We start from the raw sequence: 23,919 nt of genomic DNA on the forward strand, positions 1-23,919 counted from the left end.
ATTGGTGAAGAAACTGATACACAGATTCAAATCTTGCATTAGATGAATTACTTACCTGATAGTTCCACTCTTCCCTCTTTATCTAGGCATTTGGCCAACCACTGTCCCACCTACCCAACCCCTCCACTTTTGTCTGATGTGTATAGACCAGACATTGGGGATATCAGTGGCAGCTTAAAGCATCTTCCTTGACAAACATTTTAATGGTACTATGAAAATTAATTTGCTCTCATAGTATAAGCACAGTTATCTCCCTGATTTTGAACATCATTTTATTAAAATGAAATGTTTAATTCAGGTAAATTAATACTTATAACATCATTAAAATGTTCTTAAGGAAAAGTTATTTAAACTGTCATTGATATAACCTATGGTATATTAAACATGGTTTATAAAAATTAATGCTTTGTTCAACCCACATAGCCAATTTCATTATCTTCATTATTCATTATTTATATTTCAACATTTGGAAAGGTAAGGTTTTAAAATATTATTTGGGACTCTATGAAAAATAATTTTCACATAAAGCATATTAAGTAAAAAGCTTATTCCCGAGTTTGCTCCAGTTGTATTTTGCACAATCAAATGTTTGATTTACTAGTCATTATAGAAAAACTATTTTTCATAGGACATACACACATTAGGGTGAATTATATCAAACTGCCATTTTGTAATCATATAGGCAATCTTACATGATTTAATTTAACATACATGTTGATTGATGTTATTCTCAATGATTTGTGTACTGTTTTTCTATATACACACATTACTAGTTAGGATTTCATTCAATCTATGTAAATCATTAATTCAACAAATATAAACAGAAATTAATGAAATAAGGCTTTTAAAATGGTAAATTGCTACACATTTATATTTTTCAGAGACCCATGTAACCTTCAAAGGATAAGAAAATTCATCCTTAAAAATCATACATAACACTCAGCTTCCCTGGATAATACAGTTGGACAGAGTCGGACATGACTGGGTGAAAAGGAAAGAAAAGGAAAGTGAAGTCGCTCAGTCGTGTCCGACTCTTTGCGACCCCATGGACTGTAGCCCACCAGGCTCCTCCATCCATGGGATTTTGAGGCAAGGGTACTGGAGTGGGCTGCCATTTCCTTCTTCAGGGGATCTTCCCAACTCAGGGATCGAACCTGGGTCTCCCACATTGCAGGCAGATGCTTTACCGTCTCAGGCACCAGGGAAGCAACAACAGCAAAGAAATAAGTGAGGGGAGACTGGGACACAAATCAGAAGCTGAGGGTAAAAGAGAAAAGTGGAGCAATGCATTTTTCCCAGGAGGCCCATAAGTGTTACTGTACATATTTATATCTGAGTAATACATTGAATATCTGAGATTAAATTAGAATCAGGAAAAATGTAGTATCACATTTTCTGTATTCACAAAGAGACACCAATTAAAAGACTATGAATAAGTTACTTTCTAAATGACAGTTAAGCCAAGCAATTTATGCAACTGACAAAATTAAAAATTTCTCTTTGAATATAATATTTCATCTTAAAATTGGAAATGTTGTTTCCACTCTGAAATGTCCATTTGTTTGATGCAGCAATGAAATACCATAAAGAACAAAGCTATGACGTAATGTTTTGGGAATATTTTAAGGCCCCTAAATTCAGTTTGGAAAGTCTATGTCTATATCCAAGAATTCGGTGTCTGCATTTTCTATTTTATTTCTTTCTCTTTGCTGTATTTGTAATTGTATTTATATGTAGTTGTATGTGGTAGGGACTTGTCCTGGAGTTAACCCCAAACAGTTTTTCGTTTGTTCATTTTTAACAATGTTGAAATTGTGATTTATAGTAGCCTTTGTGTTTCTTGTCTAGTCACTGTTACCAGTAGATTATTCTTTCTTTTCTAAGGAAATGAGATTTTATGGCTTTTCCAGTCATTATTCCAGTGAACCTTCTAAGTTCAATAGGTTTTCACACCACAGAGGGTCAAATGAGAACCTTCTTGGACAGAAACTCCTATAGAAATGAAAGGATATGGGCAGGATAACCGAATGGAGAGACTGTCCCTGAGTTTCTATACTGAGAGTTAGATGGTGCCCTCAGCTGTCACTGTGTAACTTGATGAGCCAGAGGCCAGGGGCCTTAGCTTCCTTTACCTGCTACTGCCCATATTGCAAAGACTGTTCATTGAACTCCTAGGAGCTTCTTAAGTTTCTATTCTATTAAAGTTTGCTATCTTTTATTGCCTTTATGTTATTTTGATTAACAAGCAGTCTATTAGGTACTTGGGATATGTCATGCTTGTTACTTAGTCACTAAATCACGTCTAATTCTTGTGACCCATAGACTGGGCCCACAAGGCTCCTCTATCCGTGGGGTATCAGGCAAGAATACTAAAGTGAGTTGCCATTTCCTTCTCCAGGGGATCTTCCCAACCCAGGGATCAAACCCACACCAGCAGGTGGATTCTCTATCACTGAACCACCTGAAAAAACCCTACTGGGGACATAATGGTAAACAAATAGACATGGCTTTTGCTTTTATGGAAGGAAAAAAGGAATCAGTTATCCATAATTTGGTGTCAGTGTGATCACATTTTCACATCTTAGGTCAGTTTTTAGCCATTCATAATCCAATCCCTGTGTTTAGTTTCATCGTAGTAATACTTCTGCCCAGATCTCAGTTGACTCTGGTGTTGAGACTGTATTCACATAAATTAAGCCTCCCCAGTCTTTCTCTAGATAATGTTTGTTGAGTATCATGTGGTAATCAACATGCATTAATTTTGTGCTAGCTTTAGAAAAAGTCCCACTATAGTCCTCTGAAATCAAAAGCTGGAAATAATTAGGCTTAATGAGAAGACATGTTGAAAGTTGAATAGGCCCAAAGTAGGCCTCTTGAGTCTAAAAAGTAGCCAAGTTCTGAAAACAAAGGAAAAGTTCTCAAAGGGAATGAAAAGTGCTACCTCAGTGAACAGATGAACAGTAAGAAAGCAAAACAACCCACTTGCTGATGAGGAGAACATTTTAGTGGTCTTAATAAAAAATCAAACCAGCCATAATATTCCCTTAAGCCAAAGCTGAATTTGGAGCAAAGCCCCAATTCTCTTCAATTCTGTGAAAGCTGAGAGAGGTGAAGAAACTGCAGAAGAAAAGTTGGGAGGTAAAAGAGGCTGGGTCATGAGGTTTAAAAAATAAGCCATTTCCATCATATAAAGGTTCAAAGTGAAGCAGTAAGTGCTGATGCATAAGCTGTAGAAAGTTATCCAGAGGATCTAGCTAAGATTTTTAATGAACATGGCTGCACTAAAGAGCAGATTTTCAATGTAGACTAAACGGTCTTTATGAAAAGAAGATGCCATTCAGGACTTTCATAGCTATAGAGAAGATAATGCTTGGCTTCAAAGCTTCCAAGGACAGGCTGATGTTCTTGTTAGGGCCGTATGCAGCTGTTAACTTTAAGAGCTCATCTACCTTTCCAAAATTTTAGGGCCTTTAAAATTAAGCTAAGTCTACTCTGCTTGTGCTCTATAAATAAAGCAATAAGGCCTGGATGACAGAACGTGTGTTTACAACATAATTTGCTGAATATAAGCCCACTGTTGAGACCTAGTCAGTTCAGTTCAGTTCAGTTGCTCAGTTGTGTCTGACTCTTTGCAACCCCATGGACTGCAGCACGCCAGGCTTCCCTGTCCACCACCAACTCCTGGGACTTACTCAAATTCATGTCTATTGAGCTGGTGGTGCCACCCAACCATCTCATCCTCTGTCATCCCCTTCTCCCCCCACCTTCAATCTTTCCCAGCATCAGGGTCTTTTCCAATGAGTCAGTTCTTTGCCTCAGGTGGCCAAAGTATTGGAGTTTCAGCTTCAGAATCAGTGCTTCCAATGAATATTCAGGACTGGTTTCCTTTAGGATGGACTGGTTGGATCTCTTTGCAGTCCAAGGGACTCTCAAGAGTCTTCTCCAATACCACAGTTCAAAAGCATCAATTCTTCAGCGCTCAGCTTTCTTTATAGTCCTACTCTCACATCCATACATTACAATTGGAAAAACCATAGCTTTGACTAGATGGACCTTTGTTGGCAAAATAATGTCTCTGCTTTTTTTAATATGCTGTCTAGGTTGGTCATAGCTTTTCTTCCAAGGAGCAAGCTTCTTTTAATTTCATGGCTGCAGTCACCATCTGTAGTGATTTGGGAGCCCCAAAAAATAAAATCTGTCGCTGTTTCCCGATCTATTTGCCATGAACTGATGGGACCAGGTGCCACGATCTTAGTTTTCTGAATATTGAGCTTTAAGCCAACTTTTTCACTCTCCTCTTTCACTTTCATCAAGAGGCTCTTCAGTTCTTCTTCACTTTCTGCCATAAGGGTGGGGTCACCTGTATATCTGAGGTTATTGATATTTCTCCCTGCAATCTTGATTCCAGCTTGTGCTTCATCCAGCCTGGCATTTCTCATGATGTACTGTGCATATAAGTTAAATGAATAGGGTGACAGTGTACAGCCTTGACATACTCCTTTCCCAATTCGGAGACCTACTGCTCAGAAAAAAAAAAAAAAAAAAAGATACTTTCAAAATATTACTCCTTATTGACAACGTAACTCATCACCCATGAGCTCTGATGGAGATGTATGATGAAATTCATATTATTTTTCATGCCTGCTAATTGCTACACTCAGGTCAAGAAGTAATTTTGACATTCAAATCTTATTACTTAAGAAATACACTTTGCAAAACATATAGTCATTCTTCTGATGGATCTGGACAAAGTAAATTTGAAAACCTTTTGGAAAGGGTTCACCACTGTATATGCCTTTAAGAACATTTGTAGTTCACAAAAAGAAAATCAAAATAACAACATTAGCACTAAGTTTGAAGCAGCCATTTCCAGTCCTCATGGGTGACTCTGAGGAGTTCAAGAGTTCAATGGAGAAAGTAACTGCTGATGTGGGAGAAAAAACAAGAGAACCAAAATTAGAAGTAGAGCATGAAGATGTGACTGTTTTACTGCAATCTCATGATAAAACTTGAATGAATGAGAAGTTACTTGACACAGATGAATGAAAAAAGTGTTGTTGTTGTTGTTTTTTCCTTTTTGAGATAGAATCTACTTATAGTGAAGATGCTATGAAGACTGTTGAAATGACAACAAATAATTTAGAATATCACAAACACTTAGTTAATAAAACAACAGTAGGGCTTGAGAGTACTGACTCCAATTTTGAAAGAAATTCTACTGTAGGTAAAATGCTATAAAACACCATTTTATGCTACAGAGAAATTGCTCAAGAAAGGAAGAGTCAACTGATGCAGAAGACTTCATTGTTGCCTTATTTTAAGAAATCACCACAGCCACCCCAACCTGTAGCAACCACCAGCATGATCAGTCAGCACTGATACAAGACCTTTTCCCAGCAAAAAGATTATGACTTGCTGAAGACTCAGATGATGATTAGCACTTTTTTGGCAATGAAGTATTTTTAATTAAGATATGTACATTATTTTTTAAACATAGTTCTATTTCACACTTAACTGACTACAGTATGATACAAATATAACTTATTTGCATTGGGAAACAAAAAATTTTATGTGACTGTATTGCAGTCATCTGGAATGGAACCTTTGATGTCCACAAGTTATGCTTGTATTTAGTCATCATATACTTGTTGAACTTACTGACAGCCTACTGGTTGTCAAGCACTGTGTTAGGATGCAAAAATAAGGAAATTGTAGACCTCAAGAGAGTTGGTGGTATGATAAGGTAGATCTTTTCGTGTGCAGATATCACAATACAATATGACATGTGAGAAGATGGTAGACCAAAAAAAAAACAAACAAACAAATGAAGCCTTATCCTATAAGAGAGAAGGCCTCCATATCCCCAACTTCTAGCAAAAACAGAAAACAAAATCCCTTGTCTTACCAAAGAATAAAAAAATTATCTTCCAAAGAGTTCCAAAAATTTACAGATCCCTCTTGAGTAGCAGCTTTTCCCTGCATTTCTGTTTACAAGAAAGATTTTAGTAACATATAATTAGATTCCACTCAAAATTTCAACAGGTCTCATTAATCACTTTCTCCAAACAGCAGACAATTTCTTAAATCCCAGGTAAAGACCCATCTCCCCAAATATGCATAGAGTATATTTGTATACTGTAGGACCTGTGGTAAAAAAATTCCCTCTGGCCACTGTGGTTTAGTAGCACATGTTTCCATCAGTAGTAGTTTCCTAGGATGACCATGAAAAATTACCACAAAGTAGCTTCAAACAACAGAAATTTATTATTTCTGGAGGCTCGATGTCCAAAAGCAAGATGCCTGCAGGTCCCACCTACCTTCTAGAGGCTACGGGGAGAATCCATTCTTGTCTTTTCCGGTTTCTGGTGGTGCCAGGCATTCCTTGGCTTGTAGTCACTTCAACCTCTGCCTCTGTGGTTGCATTCCATCCTCATCTTTTGTTTGTGTCTCTCCTCTGTTTGTCTCTTATAAGACACCTGTTATTGTCTTATTATCTGGATATGTAGGGCATATTCAGAATATGCAGGGTAATCTCATCTCAAGGTTCTTAATTTAGTTGTATCTGTGAAAATGCTTTTCCTTGAAGCATTTACTAGTCCTGGACTTCCCTGACGACTCGACTGGTAAAGAATCCATCTGCAACGTGGGAGACCTGGGTTCAGTTCCTAGGTTAGGAAGATCCTCTGGAGGATGGAAAGGCTACCCACTCCAGTATTTTGGCCTAAAGAATCCAATGGACTGTATAGTCCATGGGATCGCAAAGAGTCAGACACGACTGAGTGATCTTCACTCACTACAAGTTCCAGGAGTTAGAACTTTATATCCTAGTATCTGTTCACTACACCACCTGAGGAAACCTTCCTTTCAAGCTTGAAACTTTCCTTTGTTTGGTTTTTGAGAAATAATGAAGGATTTTATAGAATTTTGGGATCTCTCAGTGAAAAGGAAAGATCCTCTTTAGAAGAGTCAGGACAGACCCTTCACTTTGGTGTCATCTGATAGTAGTAGCAAAAATTGAGGAACCAGGAGATATTTTTAAGAAACATAGACCTGAGAAGCCTGGCAACAGGCTTAGAGAAACTGATATATTCCTGAGAATGTTTTGGGATTTCTTGGTTGGCTCTGACAAGTAGAACACAGCTTGTTTCTGATAGAGTTGGTATATAAATGAGTTTATTTTTTTCACTGTAGGCAGCAAGTGATATATTTATTAGACCTTCTCTCTAATTCCCGAGTGAGTGGTTTGGCAAATAACCTAAATCTCAGTTTACATCATTTCATGCACTAGGTTCTGTAACAGTGGTAAGCTAAGTCAAGAAACATTTTTATAGAAACCAAAGAGTACATTTGATACGTTTAAGCACATCTCATAGGGCTTGAAAATAACTTTATATACAATCATTATTCACAGTTTACAATTAACATCTTTATTATCCACTGACAAACTAAATCAAATGTATGACATTTTCAACTCAATAAGCATTTTTAAAATGTAGTAACAGAAATACATTGTTTCTCTTGCCTTCTCTGAAAATAATTATGATTTAGCATAATATTGTCACCAACTATGCTCAGTTACATACAGATTTTAAATTATCTCAAGCATTTTCAAAAGCAAGAAGATTAAATCACATCAAGAAGTTATTTCAATGTGGTATTAGCCATTAAAAACACAGCTGAATATAGTTTAAGTACTGTTTAAGTCACCCAGTGGTCAGCAGCAGTAGCTTCTAGAGGTCCTGATATATTTAGGCCACATTCTTTGCCTGAATAGCCACACACACTTGTTAAGATAAAACTATTATGCTTCATTTAACTTTTCTTAAATAGATAATGCTTTGATCTGCTGGAAATCCAGTAGCATTTAACCTATTACTTTTTAAAAAATTTATAAATTACCTTTCTCCAAAGAGTTTCAGTGATTTATAATAGAATTAAAACATGCTTAAGAAACAAAGTCATTATTTATGTTAACCAAAAAAAAGTAAAAGCAAACAGGAACTGAGATATGTAGGCGACCTGGGATAATACTATTTCTGTGAAGGAGCTATATGTTTCATTTTGAGCTTCTTGGTGAAATGACAGCTGTCAGTTTGTAGTCATGGTGTGTGGTAGCTATTGCTTTGGGTCTGCTTTTCTTCTCTTAGAAGATCCTTATCTTTAGCCACAGATGACCTAGTCTTAGCTCATTACAGCATCCTGTCTTACTAACAACAATGTTTGGGTCAAGAAATGAGCATGTGACCAAATCAGAATTCATCCTTAGAATTGTTTCATTGATGCTGGGAAATGGCAGGTCTTTTTTTCCACTGAATTGTTAAATCCGGGCTTCCAGAAGCATAGTCCACAGACACCTGGGAAAATTGTTACCTTTAGGATAGTGTTTCGTAAGTAGGCAGAGACAGGCCAAGGTTCTAAACAGAGAGAGAGAGAAGGAAGTAGAAAGACTCAAAGAGGAAGACAGTACTAGATGAAAATACCACATTTCACTTTTTTGGAGACATGTTCTTGTTGCTAGTCAATCGATCCCACGAGATGCCTCAGTGTTCTTAGCTTAGTGCAACCAACGACAACGAATTTGTTTTAAAGCTTTATCCCAACTTTAACATCAAATCACTTGCAGACAGAAAGCCCCAACTCATATCATTATATGGTTCTCATTTCTAATAGAGGAATTGTGCCCTTTCATCTGAGGAGGTTATTGTCTCACCCCAACCCTGGCATTGAATGCTAGAAGATATTGAGATATTTTTGTCAAGGAGATCCTCACTGGGGGAAAAAAAATTGAGGAAACACCACACACATTGTCCCACTCTAGTTTTTGCATCCATAAAATGGATTCTTGGTTTTAATAAGATGTTTACTTAAAGTGTCTTTATATGTTTCTTGCAAAACTATAGTTGAACTTGTTCAGTGCTTTCTCAAAGTTTTGTTTTTTTTTTTTTAAAAATTAAGGACCACCAAAATGAAGATGCATCAACTAAAACTTAAAAAAAGAAAGAAAGAAAGAAAACTGTGTTGCTTCCTGAAGAGGCTTTTAAAATAGTTATTGAGTTCAGAAAATTGTAAAGCCATTTCTTTTGAACATTAGATGCTCAAGTGAGATTTTGTTCACACTGGGATCCTAGATGTGTGAGAAACACTGCTAGTAATCTGTCAGGAAGATGTCACAGTCCCACCTCCATCTTTTTCTCTAAATTGTCATCCGACTATATAAGTGGTTCAAAAGGGTGCCTTCAGAGAAGGCCCTTTTTTTTTTTTTTTTTTTCAAGAAAATTTTATTTAAATTCACTCAGGCTCTTCAGATATTAGATTAGTGTCCTGGTACTTTCTGCCATAAACTATGGACATTTTAGGGCCTAAAATACCACAGCATGATCTCTGGGAAAGGTTAGGCTCTCAATAGAATTATACCCTGATAGACACACTTTGCAAGAATCCTTCAAAGGATATTTACATCAACTGACACCATAATAAATCCATATTAAGATCCCACAGAAGCCTGAAGACTAACAGTAGAAGTAATTGTTTATAAAAAAAGAAATTTATAAATGAATTACTTTAGAAAACACTGTCATTTGAATAAGGCTTAGGAAATTTCTAAAATTCTTTTCTGTGCTCAGAATACAAGATTGTCTTAGGTAACTAAGTGAGTTACATATGTGAATTTTGACTATAGAATAATTAGGAACATTTTAGAATAATGACTAATGGGCTAGATCTTATGAACTCACAAAGATGTATTCAGCCAACTGTACCAATGTTAAATGGTGCTCTTATGAATATTTTCTATTATTTAGGTTTATAAATTTAGAATTGATTATTTTCAAGTAAAGATATTAATTCAGGAAGTTCCATATTACCATGCTTTCCCAGGAATGACATTTTTATTGCATGCATACAGATTTTAAAAGGTCCTCTTCTTTGTATTATTAATAAAACATATCTGGGATAGACATTGACAGCTAACCCATAGTATCAAAAATCTAAATTGATTACTAACATTTCTATTCCCCTAGGAGCATGCACTTCTCGTTGGATGTTAAAAAAAATATAAAATGCTATTCAGATCATTCTTTAAAATGCTTAGTTAGGAGAAAAATTGAAGCATATCTACCATGAATTATTTTTACACAAAAATGAATTTATTTCCTGCACGATTAAAGGACATGTGTTGACAGAGTTAATTCTTCTTTTAAAAATATTCCATGGTAAGTTCATCAGACACAGACTATTCTGTAGTAAGATTGTTATCCTACATTTGAAAAACTGACAGTAATTTGCTACTTAGATCTTCTTACAGATCTGTGCATTATTACATCTCACCAGGACACTAAAAAGGCTTCTTTGTGGTTTATGTTTAGCTAAACAAATCAGTTTTCTTCCCCTCCATTGGAAAACAGTCATGTTAATAAGAGTTTACAACTATAGTCTCAAAATAAATGGACACCATGTAGACATTTAAATCATACCAGCTGTTCAGTTTGGGTGCTTAACAGGGCTTTATATCACAAGCACAGCTCTTTTACTATACTGTGTAGGTGATCATTGAACAACGTTACTTGTATGTAGAATTTTTTTATCTAGGTAAAATATTTTTGTTTATATTCCATTATACTTGATTTAGATTTGATTGCACGCTAATTTTATGGCCATGTCGGCTTGTCTTGATATAAAATTGTTCAAAATCAGTTGTCATGAAGTTAATGGGGACTGGTTTTTGCCTAACACAGCTTCTATCCAAAGCATAAATTAGCTACTAGCTTTAAGTTACCTGATCAAAAAGACAACAGTTCCTAAAAGCTTCCTTTGAAATTCTATGAAAAAAAAATACAGCATAATTCATATCGTAATGCAAAAGGTCTGAAGAAAATGCATTCATGAATAATGTTTTATTTCAGGATGTCATCATTCCAGTGGTGTACTACATTACTTTGGCTGATAAAGTTCTCAAATAACTTTAAAATTCAGTATTTTATTCTCAGTATTTTTGCCTAGTAAATCTCTGAACCATTTTTGGCAAAAAAAAATAATAAGCCCTTGATTAAAAAGCATATAAATTTCTGACTTTTTTCCCTCTCCCTCTCCCATTCTTTCTCTCTTTGCCTGTGTGTAGATGTGTGTGGAACTCTTGATATAGAAGGAATAGAAAAATAAGGCTAGAGGCTAGAAATGGGTTAAGCATGGAATTTGGTATTAAGGAGCTAAAAAATAAGGCAAAAAAACTAAGAATTTGTATAAACTACATACAATAGCATAGTGGAAATATGGGATATGAGTAGAGGAATAAGGGAAGAAATCCATTAGGCAACCTCAAAACAAGAAAATTAAGACAAGTAATAGCCCAGCCTCTTGCAGATCAATTTAAGAGTGGGAATTGAGCCAATACTTAAAAGGGAAGAATAGTACTATAATCTTCTTTTGGAAACAATGGCAATGAACCATTTATCCTGTTGGTTTTACCTTGGGCTAAGTGCCCAGCCTGGACAATTACTACAGTATTCTTGAGGCCACAGCAACTTTTTCTTGCTGCTGTTAGCAAAGTGTCACTAACAACTATGCACACAGATCTAACCCATATTCTAAATGTACAAGAAGTGAAAACATAATCAAGAAAGCAAAACAATTATAAAGAAACAAATTAATAGACAATGGAAATATATTATTTCTTGCTCTTTCTTAGGCAAAAATGTTGAATGGAAGCACAAATCAACCTGATATTCTCATGATAATGGCCATTTTTACAATAACATATTTAGTCCATATCTGGGTATCTGAATTGGTCAGTAAGGTAGATTATTTATTACTCCAAAAAACTGGATATTCAGAGGTCCATACGCATTGGTCCTAACAAATACCCAGATAAAATAAACTTGCTCCTTGGAAGAAAGACAATGATAAAACTAGACAGCATATTAAAAAGCAGAGACATTACTTTGCCAACAAAGGTCTGTATAGTCAAAGCTATGGTCTTTCCAGTAGTCATGTATGGATGTGACAGTTGGATCATAAAAAAGACTGAGTGCTGAACAATTGATGCTTTTAAACTATGGTGTTGGAGAAAGCTCTTGACAGTCCCTTAGACTGCAAGGATAGGAAATCAATCCTGATACTCGTTGGAAGGACTGATGCTGACGCTCCAATCTTTTGGCCACCTGATGTGAAGAACTGACTCATTGGAAAAGACCCTGAGGCTGGGAAAGATTGAAGGCAGGAGGAGAAGGGGACGACAGAGGATGAGATGGTTGGATGGCATCACCGACTCGATGGACATGAGTTTAAGCAAGCTCTGGGGGCTCGTGATGGACAGGGAAGCCTGGTGTACTGCAGTCCATGGGGCTGCATAGGGTTGGACATGACTGAGCAACTGAACAACACCAACAACAAAAATAACCTAAGTAAATCTGTTTTTTGTAAAAATAACAAAATTTATAGTACATTCTGTTCTACCCAATAATATATCTTAATTAGAACTAGTATTTGATATTCTCTCTACTTCTGTAAGTATTTTGAAGAGTGTACGACCACAAATGCATTAGATTTTTTTTTAATTACAAAGGAATCTTCCAATATTTTGGCTTCTCTGTGGTTTTGTCCCAAACTATTTTTAGTCTCCCAAGTAATTTTTATTATTATTAACATTGGCATTCTAGACAATGTATTTTATAACAAAATTCTGATAATTAAATCTTAATATGTTTTTTGATGCAGCAAATTTTGTCTCTCTTGTGTCCTCTCTCTCTCTTTAAGAGCATTGTGGTTGCTTATTTCTGGAAATTCTTATATTCTACAATGCTAGCCACAACTGGGTCAGTTCAATCTCTTTCAAAGTCAGAATCTAATCCAAGAATAAAAAATCACTCTCCTTATTTTAGTCACAGTACATAAGCACTGCGGATCTGTATTCAATGCTTTGCATCAGAGCTTTTCAGTCAAAAAAAATTAAAAATGGAGTCTAAAAAATATAATTGTAAATTTCTGATAAAGATCTGTTTATTTCCAAATACCTGAATCTTAGAAATTTTATATGCCATGATGTTTCACCAAAAACTAAAAGTTTGCTGTGTGTGTATTGAATTTCAGTGAAGATCTAATTTCTTTTCCATATTGTTTTGTATTAAAGAAGAAAGATTTTAAAAGGTTAACTTGGCAAATAATATCCTTTGTTGCTTTTTCTTCTAGTGGAAAATGTATACATTATCCTGTAATTTATGTAATTTTTATAACGATGGACAAGTTATCAGGTTCAATTATCAAACTTACCATTTATATGCATACCCATACCAAGTATGTAAAGAAGAAGACAAAATTCTGAAAATTTTAGTTCTGTTTTGAAAACAGATTAGAGTACTGGTTTTCTCAGAAGAATAAGAAACATGCACACATACCCAAATACAGAAAAGAATACAGAGGCAACAAGTAACCACTGATGTGTGTGTGCACAGTTGTGTCCAATTCTGCAGCCCCGTGGAGAGTAGTCTGCCAGTCTCCCCTGCCCATGGAATTTTCCAGGCAAGAATTCTGGAGTGGAGTGCCATTTTCTACTCCAGGGAATCTTCCTGACCCAGAGGTCAAACCTGGGTCTCTTGAGTCTCTGGCATTAGCCAGCAGATTCTTTGCCATGAGTGCCACCTAGGAAGGTCACTGATGTGTGGCCTCTTTATTTACTGTTTGGATGAGCTGTGTGTCCATTCAGAGAGTGCAGAGAGCGGACACAGGAGAGTCCTCCCAAGCATTCTGCCTTACATGTGTGTTAGTAGCATGCCCTTGTTTCTTCAAATTAAATACACTTTTAAAGTAAGGATTACTTTAAACGTTGTAGTTTAATCAAGGGCTTGGAGATAAACTGCAGATTTTCTAAAACTAACCTCTCTCTCTACCTTACTCTAGTCAAGTTCCCTTTTGTGAAAAAGAGTCTACTGAAATGTTACACAAAAGTAACACTTTGGAAAATATACAATGATATGGGATCTTCAAAATACTTAAGCATTTTTTGACTCAGTTACATTATTTTGCATGATTATTTCACTCAGTGTTTATTTTAGCCAGGCATTTTTCTTTGCTGTTGTAGTTGTATGAAGTAATGAAAATACCTTCTGTTGATTTAAATAGGTAAATTCCTCTATATCATTTACCTAACAATAGTTCTTTTAGCCATTACGTGGCAAAACAAAGGACATTTGTTCTGTATACAAAAGCTGTGTTTTAATTCACAGATTATTGTTTCCTTCCAAGATATTAGGTATAAATCCAGTTTATCCTTATAAAATATTCCCACTGAAATTAGGTGGAGTTCTGATTGATTTAATACTGAGAGTCTGGCTCACTGCAGTAGAAGCAATTGAAAATTACATGAAATAATTGAAATTGGAATGAGGCACACCCATAATGCTAACCAGAAAACAATATGATTAAAACCACACTGATATATCATATGACATTGACCTAAATGGAGTCAATCTTGGACGACTCAGCAAGACCTGTTTATCTCTGCCTTTTAATATTTGTGCTCATCCTTCTTCAGTACTAGGAAAAAAATTAAATGGCTTATTTTTTTTTGGAAAACATCCCATCATCTGTATGTGAATTTCTACTCTCCTAACTACCCAACTAGAAGGTAGCTCACTTTCTTACATCCGTGAAACTCTGTATACAGAGACTCTACAAAGTGGGGGCAAAACCTCATTTAATTTTGAATGTGGGTAGATGACCTCATAAATAAAGGTCATATCCATACTTTTATATTTAAGTTTAAACTTTTCTATTTTCCCATGATATCTAACATTTAATGATTATTTATTTTTAATTTAAAACATTAATTTCATATATAATCATAATAAAGAGAATTCAACTCTTCTTATTAAAGTTTTCCTTCTTCTTATTCATCCTAGTCTGTCTGTATGTCAAGAGCTCTTTCTGCAAATACATGGGACACCCCTGCCTGCATGTCCAAGCTTTGTCCACATTCCTATAAACAGCCCTGGAGCCATCCTTTGGGTGGAGGTGCATAGTCTCTGGCATATGGTTGGCCCTCAGAGGATGGAGCTAGGGCATGGGCCTGCAAGGCCTCTCAAGGTAGGCATGAGGCACTCATGCCACAGGTCTTTGTTCCTGGAGTATGCTTTAGAAATTTTATCAGGAGGTTATAGTCTCTGCATGAGCAGGTTTTAGTCTCTGGATGAGCAAGTTTTCTTGGACCATCAGATGCCAAACACCACACAAAGAGACAATTGGCAGATCAGAGCAGGTCCCTCTGAATATGGAGGCCCAGGGTATGGGCACCTGCGATAGAGGTCTGAGAAACAAGGGTTCCAGAATAAGATGGTGAGCCACATCAGCCCTTTGGAGCTTGAGTAGAAGCAGCTCTGGCAAGAGGTGGGTTAATGTAGAGGCTGTATACTCCACAAGGAGTTAAAGTGACAATCTTAGACACCTATATTTTATAAATTGGACTCCTTGCACTTTTCATATTCTTTCTATTTTTTCCTTTGGACATGTTTTTCTCTTTAGTATTTAGTAATCTATTTTGTATTTTCCGCCTAACTTAGCTGTAATACCGAGAATGGAATTCTTGTGGCAAAGTGTTTAGGGGAATGGTAGCTCCATGTTCAAGCAAGGCATGAGGGAAATAATCAAAAGAAGAGAAAATTTAGGAGGTGATGAGAATATTTACTGGACAGTGGTTATAAATGGGCTATGGAATCCAAGTTGGAAAAGAAGGGAGAGTAAAAGAGGAAATTAATGGATAAGAGAAAAATGATAGAGTCAATACATTTGAGATTTTGGAATAAAAGTTAAAGTGCTGATATAAATCTGTTCCTTTTTTTTGGTTGGAAACCAAGAAACTAACCCTGACTCCCTTAAAGACAAAAACTGTAACAAAGCTCTGGAAAAAACAAAACAGAAACTTGTGGAAAGTCTAGGAGAGGTCCATGAAATGACAGTGAAACAACCGTTCATCTTGGTTTATCTTTCTTCATTTATATTTCCTAAATTTCCAAGAAGAAGACTTTTTTTAAAAACTGAATTTAAAGTACATTTGTAAACTTCTCATTTATCGTTCATGTATATTCAAGGCACAGGGCTGATATGATAATTTAACTAGGGAAGTAACCACTTGAGTAAGAAAACAAGAGGCACAGGAGATTGTGGTCAGAATGGAATATTAGAAACTGTGATTTCAGAAAGCATGCAATTTCTGCTGATGACAAGGAGCGATAAGGGGTGGTGGTTGCACTCTGCAGAAAAATTTGTAGTCAAGGAATCAGGGCCACTCATTCCATGTTGAACAAAGAAAGAGACAATGTTTCTGTTCAGACATGAGAATTGAAGCAACAGCAATCAAAATGAAGATTGTCTTATCAGAAGAGCTAATTCCCAGGTGATGCGGTGGTAAACCACCTGCCTGCCAATGCAGGAGACCAGGGTTTGATCCCTGGGTCGGGAAGATCCCCTGGACAAGGGAATGGCACCCACTCCAGTGCTCTTGCCTGAAGAATCCCATGGACAGAGGAGTCTGGTGGGCTACGGTCCATGTGGTTGCAAAGAGTCGACACCACTCAGAGGCTAACACTTTCACATTTTTTTCATTAACTGGGGGACATGGAAAGAACAGATGGGGGATTAGGTGGCTTAAAAATGCGAATGAAAAACAGTGCATTATATGGAAAAATGGAGACAGAGAATGGGAAATGGGAGGCACAGTACAGGACTCAGGCCTGAACTGGCTTCAGGAACCTACTCTTATTATTATTATTCCAGGTTTCTGCTTTATTCTTGAGTTCTCCTCCCATACCTTATTCTCAGTCTTTTGGCAAATGAATCTGTCTCAGATTATTCCAACTTGAGTGTACTACTGATTTCCTGTTAGCACTCTAAATTATCCATCAACTAATTTAAAATATCTTATCCATTTTCCTCTTTTATGTATTATAATTAATGATAATGATCAACTTTATAATTACTAATAATCAAGCTCTATGCATATATTATATATAATAGATTTATAAATTTATGTTATTTAATCTGTGAGGTAGATTGTGTTCTCTTTGTATTATAGGTAAGAAAACTAAGACTCAGTGATATTGCTATATAATCAGTAAGCTGTAAAACCAGTCTGTCTCCAGTATTTGTTTCCATTGATACAAGTATTAGACTGACTGTAACAAAAGGTGAGCTTTACATCTGCCCTTAGGAAAAGCAGTAACTATTTAGTAAAATGATAATTAACTAATTAACTAATGTATGGTGTGTGTGTATGTATATATAGACACAAACATACATATATAAGACTTATGATTAAGGCAATAAGTGATAACTTTTTTGGGCAGACATAAATGCTGCAGGAGTTTTAAAAAATTTATGTTCACCGTAGACCAAGGAAGACAAAAGAAACCGGTAGACAATTTAAATAGCAAGTGCTGTTGTCTTTATCATTCTTCATACATTTTTATCCTTTTGAATATTTTGTCCTTCCTTGTACACATAAATTATTAAAATTTTTGAGACATTTGATTATGAAAAATGTGTATGTGTCTGTATCCTCTAAAGGATAAACTGACTAGTTGGTGTGGAAAAACCTCCTTGAAAACTTTCCTGAAGTCCTTCAAAATAAGTCATACCTTTGCAAAGCTGACTTGATGAAAGCAAGATTTATTTGCGTAGGTGTCTATAGTGGAAGTTTAAGCCATTCTCTGCACAATATAACCACAGAGGAAAACAACTCAGTAAATTCAAAGCATAAAGATCAAAGTTGTTATGATTACATTTTATTTCCATTTCATGTTACCTTACAGTGCATGCTTATTATTTTATGCTGTTTATACAGCCCATTACCTACTCCCTCTAGTTCTGTGGTCAGTGGAATGGCATTTCCCCTTCAGAGCATTACTACCTCACAAAATCTCTAATTGGCTCATGGAATTAGAGGTTTTGTGGTTATGGGAACAGAAAATTCCCTCTTCAACAAAAATGCAGAATTGTCATGGTTCAATTGACTTTCACCCATTCAAGCATTATTTGGGCTTACAGATTTTTTAAAATTTATTTCACTTTAAAAAAATTTTAAATATTTGCTGTGAAATTAGACTGGCAAAAAGTTATTAGAGATATGTAAAACTTGGAGGAATTCCAGACACTATTAATCCAATTTTGTTTTGAAAAGAATTCTTAGACATCATTTTCAGTTTATAGGACAGCTGTTTTCACATAGGAGAAGTTGTTATCTGCCAAGTCATATTGAAGATAACACACAATATCTGACAGAACAGAAATTTAGATAAGTCATATTCTGTTTTGAACTTTTATTTTATTTTTAAAAATGTAAATATGCTTTTATAAGATAACTCATCTATGATTTGGCATTTCTGTTGCCAATAATTTATAGAAAATGAGAACAGCAATTGACTTTTTTTTTTCAGGGAACTTTTCTGAAGACAACAGAACTGGAAAACTGAATTGAAAATCTTACCATCTCCAAAGTGCATTCCTTAGGAGCAAAAGCTCAGGCAAGTAAGTTTTTCCTTGGTAATCTTGTTAATAACAACTCTTAACCACTGGCGACAAGGGGACTTTTCCATTCAGTACCATCAAAGACAGTTGAAATTAAGGACACTGAAAATGAGGGATTTGGGTTGGGTGGAGGACAGTCACTAATGTAATCTAATTCATATTGAACCAGACACTGATAAAAAAAATTGCTTTACTATTCATATAAATTGGAGTTCATATAGGTTTTTTTTTTCCTGTTATATGTTGGGTTTTTAAAAACTTAGTTTCTGTTACTTCTCCTGGTTACTGTAACTCTGCAAAATGAAAATAGAAATTCTAAAGGTTTGTGGCTTGTGTTTGCATGCCTGAGTGTACCGCATGGGTTTGAGAGGGAGACAGAGAGAGAAAAGGTTACAAGATGGTAGGTGGAGCTAGTGTTCTTGCAGGACGTTTAGCACCCTTCATAACATTTCCAAAGCATCAAGGTGAATTCTTATGTTAGAGATTTCTTGGATTTTTCAGCATTCATTTCATTCTGAGACCTTTTATTTTTACTTTTTGGTACATTATTTTATAATCCTACTGACAGTAAAGATATACATTCTTTGAATCCTATTGATGTATACTTAAGCTTACAAATTATGAGCAAAAGATGTATCATTCTAGTCTTCTGAGATCTTTTTAATTTGGACATTATCTGTGTCAATAGCATCCTTGAAATCTGTAAACATCAGAGAGAACTGTTTATTGGTCAGGCACTGTGTTTTGTCTGCGGATGTTCTATGCACTGTGAACATGTGAAGGAAACAAAGAGTTTCTCAGAAGTACTGAGAATTGAGATGCCAAGAATACCAGAGTGCAGACAGCAACGAGGGTTGGGCTGGAATACAAAGGAGTTCATAACCCAGCCTGGTGAGTTCTAAATAATCCATTCTTTGGGGAGGCTGGAGAATGGATTTAAGTTCGATTTCAGTTTTTTCTAACATATGGGGCTCCTTTGGGGCAAGTTTAATCCATGTAGACCCCAGTTTATTTTTCCATATTATAAGGGATATCTTCTACTCAGGGACCAAAAAAATATATATATATTTGCATGCATGCTGAGTCTTCCCTGTTTCTCCACCCATGTACACAGTAAGCTTGAATGGTTGCACCTTTTCTCTCTGAATTCAGAGAGTCCTCAGAATCCTCAACTTGATTTGCAAGAAGTAACTATCAACTGATTGGAGCTTGGGTGTAAGTGAAACCAATTCACCATTCAGGGCCTGATTGAGCTTTGAAATCTGAATTTATGAATCCAAAATATGTTGTGCATGATCTGTGTCACAAGTGTGGCATAAAAATAAACAAAAAATAAAGTCTTAAATTACAGCCCTTAATGGGCACCTAGCTGCTTTAGGTTAAACCTCTTTGAAAACAATCTCTCGGTGTTCAACACACATCAAAATCACCTGGAAAGATTTTTTTAAAAAATAGCAGTGCCCAAGTTTTATCCTCAGAGATTCTGATTTCATTTTCCTGGGGATAGGTCCTAAGTATCACTTTTTTTTAAAGCATCTCTAATGAATCTGATGTGTAGACAAGGTTGATAACCATTGAACTGAGGGAAACAAGACAATAGTATTGAACACTGCTCTCAGATAAGCTTGAGTAACAGAGAGTTAGAGAGAAGCACCCGTGGGGTTTGATGCAGTATGTCCCAATGTAGGAGGCAGGATTTTATTTGGCCCTGAAGATTAAACTGGATTTGAATCCATGTTAAGGAGAAGGGAGATAAAATTTCAGGTTTGAGGAGCAGAAGAAACAAAAAACACAGAAGTGAAAAGCATGTCTTGAGCAGAGAAGATACAGAGGCTATTTCATGTTGGGGGTATTGTATGAGAAATTAGATTGGTTAAGTGTATAGAACTATTGCAATTGACTAGCATTTATCATTTAAGTCTCTAAAACCATGCTATACACCTGCACTAGAGTTGTTACAAAAGCCTTCCGTTTTAGTGACTGAATAAATAATCAGTTTCCTACTTTTAGAAACAAACTAATTCAAGCATTTAACCTAACCAATAAAGTCAAGAAGGCCTTAATCTGGTAGGAAATACTAGTGACAACGGTCTGCTGGCCCATTCTTGTTTAGATCCCAGAAATAAGTGTAACCTCTTTCTGAAAATGTTATCCTTTTAAAAAAGTGTAAGAATTCCATAACAAGTGGAAAATAATTTAACTTAGCATTAAAGTTAGTGAAAATACACTCTGAAATGGATACATTTTCTTTTTATAACTATTGAACTCACTGGGGCAGAAAATGAAATGGTTTTATACATCATCCTGCAACCATGAAGTACATAACATAAAGCTTTGTAGAATATTGGGTACTGAGTGTACATCTGAAATTAACAAAATGTAACCAGTTTATGGTCCCTCTTTTCTGTTTTCCAGTTATTGTTAATATTCTTGCATTTGAGTTCTTACACGTCTCACCTAATTAAGGTTTTTCTGCTATTGCTTTTTCTATTTTCCTGGCACAACTCATCCATTCAGTAAGCCTCTCAATTTAGACGCATTTCTCCAGCAATCCCACTTCTGGGCATACACACCGGGAAACCAGATCTGAAAGAGACACGTGCACCCCAATGTTCATCGCAGCACTGTTTATAATAGCCAGGACATGGAAGCAACCTAGATGCCCATCAGCAGACGAATGGATGAGGAAGCTGTGGTGCATATACACCATGGAATATTACTCAGCCATTAAAAAGAATTCATTTGAATCAGCTCTAATGAGATGGATGAAACTGGAGCCCATTATACAGAGTGAAGTAAGCCAGAAAGATAAAGACCATTACAGTATACTAACACATATATATGGAATTTAGAAAGATGGTAACGATAACCCTATATGCAAAACAGAAAAAAAGACACAGATGTATAGAACAGACTTTTGGACTCTGTGGGAGAAGGCGAGGGTGGGATGTTTCAAGAGAACAGCATCAAAACAAACATACTATCAAGGGTGAAACAGATCACCAGCCCAGGTTGGATGCATGAGACAAGTGCTCAGACCTGGTGCACTGGGAAGACCCAGAGGGATCGGGTGGAGAGGGAGGTGGGAGGGGGGATCGGTATGGGGAATACATGTAAATCCATGGCTGATTCATGTCAATGTATGACAAAAACCACTACAATATTGTAAAGTAATTAGCCTCCAACTAATAAAAAAAAATAAAATTAAATAAATAAATACATAAAATGCTCCTTCTACCCAAAAAAAAAAAAAAAAAAGATGCATTTCTAAAGTTGTATATAAGGGATGATTTTAAATAGCTTGAGAACAAAATTCACTTAATGTGAGGTAAAGGTTAAAAGATAAAACTAGACTGTGAAAACAGATTTACACACAATTTCTTTGCTATTTAACTCTTGAGTTTTATAGACAGTTCAAAATAGCCTCAGCATACCTACTATTGAATGATCCTTTATACTATAAGCTTTAGGTTAGACTGTGTTTCCACTTAGGTGTTGCTAGGAAATTGCATTAATTTACCTGGTACATTTGAGTTATTTCAAGTTAGCATCATTTTTCCATGATTAGCAAGAAAGTAGTGATTTATGAGATGTAAAGCGCTTCATTTGACTCTGTCCGTGGTAGATTACTATTATTTCTAAACTTGACCTTCCAGTTTCCTCTAACTGGTAAACAAGAGACTGAATTAGGTGAAATAATAATAATAGCAATAGTAATATTTCCATGAGGAATCAACACTATGCACAGTCACAGAGGAAACATCTTTCAAGCATTTTATTTTCTCCCTTTTATGGATAAGCTTTCCTGCAATCTATAAGAATTCACAAAAATCTTAATCTCAGTGAATGCTGTGAACTTTGTATTTTCTAAAAACACATAAATAGAGAGGACTTCAAAATTCTGGGGTTTGGATGAGTATCAGGATAGGCCCAGAGATCTAGTGTCAGCATAGAGTCTCTCTTAAAAGAGGCACATTCCAAAGACAATTGGTTTGGTTGGAGTTTCATTGTGAATAGTACCCACTCAGATCAGAGACTTCCCAGTATTACACTGAGCTGAAATTTTTCCATATCTCATCCAGATTTCCTTAATTCATTCATAATCTTGCTACCTTGTATAACACATTTTTATTTTATTATGTATTCGTTTCTAGTTTTTTAATCAGCAAGTTCTTTTTCAGTCATAGGCACACACATATATATTTAAGTATCTTCTATATATATAATTATACATACATATATATTTCCTTGTATGTTTAAGAAAAAAATTTAACATCATCTCAGTATTGCAAAGAATCTTAAAATATCCAATCCAGTTCTCCATTTTTTACTAGAATACTCTCCTGCTACATTCAGGCATCATCTGGGTCAGCCTTGAATATTTGCTGTGATGAATATCTCACCACCATTAGAAATCTTTGGATAACTCTAACATTTGAAATTTTTTCTTACATTGTACTCTACTTTCGGCATATGGTTTTTTCTCTAGTCTTTGACAACAGAAAAATTGAATCTATGTGTCTTCTATATGCTATTTCCTGTAGTAGATTCTTATATAACATATTTTCTGAATCTATCCCTCATCAAGAAACTTTCCTCAAGAATATCACATGCAGAGGTATGATATTCCTAGTTCCAGAAAGATACATCTACTAATAGATGCAAGTATCAGTTTGTATAAGTAAGTTTGCAAGTACAGCCAAGTATTAGCTTGGCTTTTTTGGTTTGTTTATTTGTTTTCATCTTATCTCATTCTTGTTGACTTCTGTTAAAGTTTATCATTGCATAAAATCAGGTTTCTAACTGATTGTTCAAACATGTTTAACTATTCACTACTGTATGTTCACCACAAACATGATTTATCTTTACCAGGTGAATTCTTAATGTATTCAGGTGTCTGGCTTTAGGGAAGTTGTCTCTATTCCAACCTCATGGTTAAATCCTGAACTTACATCAATTATGATAGTTTTCCTTAACGGAATGGATTAAGGAGTAGACATATGACCGAGGTCTAGTCTATGAAATGTGTTTGAAAATCTATAGTGTAGGAAGAGAGGCTTCTGAATATTTTTTTTCTGCAATACTTTTTCCTACAAGCAAAAGGAGACCATATAAAAAAATAGCTTATCTTCTAGTGCATATTGTCTTACCTGTCTGTGATGCCTGGGAGAAAGGCAGCCTTCTTGCAAGCATGAGGACAGGTGGACACACAGAAAGATGACAAACTCTTTCTTTATTCTTGTTGTAAATATTGGGGTACAAATTAAGCAGAGCAAACATCCAGGTATATAAACTTATGAATTTTGACAAATGTATATATTCATGTAATATTACGATAGTCAAGATATAGTTTCATCATACTGAAGAGTTCTCCCAAGACTGTTTCTAGTCAGTCACCTCCCTCTACTC

The sequence above is a fragment of the Odocoileus virginianus genome, chromosome 19 (assembly GCF_023699985.2).
Source record: "Odocoileus virginianus isolate 20LAN1187 ecotype Illinois chromosome 19, Ovbor_1.2, whole genome shotgun sequence".
Classification (NCBI taxonomy): Eukaryota; Metazoa; Chordata; class Mammalia; order Artiodactyla; family Cervidae; genus Odocoileus; species Odocoileus virginianus.